The following is a 4,765-nucleotide window of genomic DNA, read 5'->3' on the forward strand; positions in this document are numbered from 1 at the left end:
AGTATAAGGCCATACCTTATGGAATGGAGATAAGGAGGAATTTCTTTAGCCAGTGTGCTGGTGTGTCTGTGGAATTCATTGCCACAGATGGCTGTGGAGGCCAAGTCATTGGGTATTTTTAAAGCAAACATCGATAGGTTCCTGATTAGTAAGGGGGGTCAATGGTTTCCAAGAGAAGGCAGGAGAATGGATTTTGTCTGGGTGCTCTGCTTTCCTCCCACAGGATTGTCGGTTAATTGGATCCGGTAACATTGTAAATTGTCCCTAGTGTGTAGGATAGTGTTAGTGTATCGCTGGTTGGTGCAGACTCAAGGGCTAGTTACTGAGCTGTATCTCTAAACGCTAAATTCAGTCACTTGTATCTTTGCTCCTTATCCCCTTCCCCATCTGACCTTTTTGTCCTCTGCCAATGCTGCCCTACGGATACCCAACGTTAGCTCTCGTCCAAGATCTCGTATTTCGCTTGGGCAGTTTACACCCCAGCGGTATGAACATTGACTTCTCTAACTTCAGATAGTTCCTCTGTCCCTCTCTTTCCCCTCCCCATCCCAGTTCTCCCACTGTCTTCCTGTCTCCCACGACATCCTATCTTTGTCCCGCCCCCTCCCCTGACATCAGTCTGAAGAAGGGTCTCGACCCGAAACGTCACCCATTCCTTCTCTCCTGAGATGCTGCCTGACCCGCTGAGTTACTCCAGCATCTCGTGTCTACCCAACATAAGCTCAGTGAACAGCACCTCATCTCCCAAGTAGGCACATTACAGCCCTCTGGACCTCTCGTAACATCTTCGGATAAACCCCACTTCGTCCACAGATGTGGCAGTGACTTTGATCCAGGTTGTTATGTTTTATATCATTCTATTCAATCTGCCATGGTTTTAAACTATTGGTTACCTTGGCAATAAAAAAGCCAAAGTGCTGGAGTAACTCTGCAGGTCAGGCAGCATATCTGGATTTTTTTTTAGATTTTAGATTTAGAGATACAGCGCAGAAACAGGCCCTTCGGCACACCGGGTCCGCGCCGACCAGCGAACCCCGCACATTAACACCGTCCTACACATATTAGGGACACTATTTACATTTGCCCAGCCAATTAACCTACAAACCTGTACGTCTTTGGAGTGTGGGAGGAAACCGAAGATCTCGGAGAAAACCCACGGGGAGAACGTACAAACTCCGTACAGACGGCGCCCGTAGTCAGGATCGAACCCGAGTCGGCGACGCTGCATTCGCTGTAAGGCAGCAACTCTACCGCTGCGCCACATGGATAGGTGACGTTTGGGGTCGGGACCGTTCTGTGTCTAGACCAAGCTAAAAGACATGGGAGATATCTGATCTTTAAAACAATTATTTGTCGGAAACTCACTTTTGGGAGAACTCTAAATTCGTAGTATTGGTTTATTATTGTCATGTGTACTGGGATACAGTGAAAAACTTTGTTTTGTGTACGATCCGGGCAAATCATACCATCATCATCATCATCATCATATATATACAGCCGGAAACAGGCCTTTTCGGCCCACCAAGTCCGTGCCGCCCAGCGATCCCCGCACATTAACACTATCCTACACCCACTAGGGACAATTTTTTAAAAACATTTACCCAGCCAATTAACCTACATACCTGTACGTCTTTGGAGTGTGGGAGGAAACCGAAGATCTCGGAGAAAACCCACGCAGGTCACCATCTCACAACTACAACAGCGAATAGTAAAAGAGAAAGGAAATGGGGTGCAGAAAAGTTCATGCGATAGGAGTAGAATTAGGCCATTCGGCCCATCATGTCTACTCCACCATTCAATCATGGCTGATCTATCTCTCCCTCCTAACCCCATTCTCCTGCCTTCTCCCCATAATCTGTACTAATCAAGTGTTACGACTACATAGAAAGTGATTATTAAGGTAGATTATTACTAAATAAATACCATTAATAAAGTCTTTAGAACTTTAAGTCTTTAGTGTGGGAACAGGCCCAGACCTCCAGACTCATGATTCCAACACCCTCCAGCCAACTTCCCATGTTAAAACATCTGACCTAAGTCACAATGAGTTTAGACTTTACACTTTACTTTAGAGATACAGTGCAGAAGCAGGTCCTTTGGCCCACTGAGTACACACCGACCAGCGAGCACCCCGTACACGAGCACTATCCTGCACACTAGGGACGATTTACAGAAGCCTGTTTACCTACAAGCCTGTATGTCTTTGGAATGTGGGAGGAAACCGGAGCACCCGGAGAAAACCCACGTGGTCACAGAGCGAATGTACAAACTCCGTACAGACAGCACCCGCGGTCAGGATCAAAGTCAAGTCAAGTCAAATTTATTTGTCACATACACATACACGATGTGCAGTGAAATGAAAGTGGCAATGCCTGCGGATTGTGCACAAAGAAGAATTACAGTTACAGCATATAAATAAAGTTAATAAGTTACTATAGTGTCGACAAAAATTTAGTCTCTGGGGTTATAAAAGTTGACAGTCCTGATGGCCTGTGGGAAGAAACTCCGCCTCATCCTCTCCGTTTTTACAGCGTGACAGCGGAGGCGTTTGCCTGATCGTAGCATCTGGAACAGTCAGTTACTGGGGTGGTAGGGGTCCCTCATGATCTTGCTTGCTCTGGATCTGCACCTCCTGATGTATAGGTCCTGCAGGGGGACGAGTGTAGTTCCCATGGTGCGTTCTGCCGAACGCACTACTCTGCAGGGCCATCCTGTCCTGGGCAGAGCTGTTCCCAACCAGACTGTAATGTTGCCGGACAGGATGCTCTCTACAGCCCCAGAGTAGAAGCAACGAAGGATCCTCAGAGACACTCTGAATTTCCTCAGTTGTCTAAGGTGGTAAAGGCGCTGCTTTGCCTTACCCACCAGTGCGGCGATGTGCATTGCCCATGTCAGATCCTCTGTGATGCGGACTCCCAAGTATTTTAAACTGCTCACCCTATCCACAGTAGACCCATTTATCTCCAGTGGCGTGTACGTCCTCGGATGTTGAGCCCTTCTGAAGTCCACAATCAGCTCCTTCGTTTTAGTGACATTCAAGAGGAGGCTATTGTCCTGACACCAGAGTGCCAGATCAGCCACCTCCTCCCGGTAGGACTTCTCATCGTTGTTGGAGATCCGGCCCACCACCACAGTGTCATCAGCAAACTTGATGATGGAGTTTGAGCTGAACCTGGCCCCACAGTCATGTGTGTACCGGGAGTACAGTAGGGGGCTAAGGACGCAGCCCTGGGGGGATCCTATGTTCAGGGTGAGGGAGCTGGATGTGTGTTCCCCCATCCTGACCACTTGGGGCCTGGCGGTGAGAAAGTCCAGGACCCAGGCACACAGAGGGGTGCTAAGCCCCAGTTCCAGCAGCTTCTCAACCAGTCTGCTGGGGACTATTGTGTTGAATGCTGAACTAAAGTCGATGAACAGCATCCTCACATGAGAGAGAGCGGGCAATGTGCGGTCTTGCCTCATTTCAGTGAGTGCTAGGCAAAGCATGAACACGCATTCTAATTGTGAGCAGAAATATGACTACCAGAGAAACTCCACAGGTCAGGCAGCATCTGTGGAAGGGCGGGCGGCACGATGGTGCAGTGGGAGAGTTGCTGTCTTGCGGCTCCTATCTAATTGTGAATTGCTTTTAAACGTGGTGACTGTAGATGGCAGCAACGAGTGGCTTTAAGTTGTGTTCGACCACAAGGGCAATGTTTCAATCAACGCACTCGCACACACACATGAGCTGCGAATAAAAAAAAAAAAAACAGGCTTTAAAATTATTCTTTGCAGGCAGCATGGATTTATTTGGCATGTTTGAACATGATTTCATTTCCCTTTACGTGGATTGCTTGAGCTAATCCATGAAACATTCACGGGGTGAGTACAGCACTGGTAGGGAAATTAAGTCTTGCTAACCTTTCCCATTAAAACAATCGCACATCAGATACATCACAGGTAAGGTAGAGAGTAAAATCCCCTCGATATGTCATCCCATCAAACACATCCAGGTCAGTTACAGCACAGGCTCGTTAAAGGAAAACTCCCACTAGATTGTCACATCTAAACCGTGGTGCAGCGGCAGAGTTGCTGCCTTACAGCGCCAGGGACCTGGGTCCGATCCTGACTACTCGTGCTGTGTTACGGATTAGTACCTTCTTCCCGTGACCGCGTGGGTTTTCTCCGGTTTGCTCCCACACTCCAAAGGCGTACAGGCCTGTAGGTTAATTGGCTTTGGTAAAATTGTAAGATTGTCTCTGGTGTGCAGGATAGTGTTCATGTACGGGGATCGATGGTCGGTGCGGACTCGGTGGACCAAAGGGTTTTTGCCAAATCGGCGGACCAAAGGGTATCTCTAAAGTCTAAATTCCTTTTCTTCCTTCCTGCGTTCCTCATACTGACACGCACAGCCCTCTACCCTGTTGGGGAATGAAGAACCAGAGGAGAGAGGTTTAAGGTGAGAGGGGAAAGATTTAATTGGAACAGCTTTTTCAGTGGGTGTTGGGTATATGGAGCAGGCTGTGTCAGAGGAGGTCGTTGAGGCAGGGACTATAACAACATTTCAAAGACATTTTAACAGGTACACGGATTGGAAAGGTTTAGAGGGATACTAGACCAAGTGGACCCGTTGGGCCCAAGCCTCTCTTGCATTGGTGCAGCATCCTCTCCCCCCCTCTTCCCCCCTCTCCCCCCTCTCCCCCTCCCTCCCCATCTCCCTCCCTCCCTCCCTCCTTCCCTCCCCCTCACCCTTCCACCCCCCTCCAACCGCTCACTCCTCCTCCTC

This window comes from Rhinoraja longicauda, chromosome 40 (assembly GCF_053455715.1).
Source record: "Rhinoraja longicauda isolate Sanriku21f chromosome 40, sRhiLon1.1, whole genome shotgun sequence".
Classification (NCBI taxonomy): domain Eukaryota; kingdom Metazoa; phylum Chordata; class Chondrichthyes; order Rajiformes; family Arhynchobatidae; genus Rhinoraja; species Rhinoraja longicauda.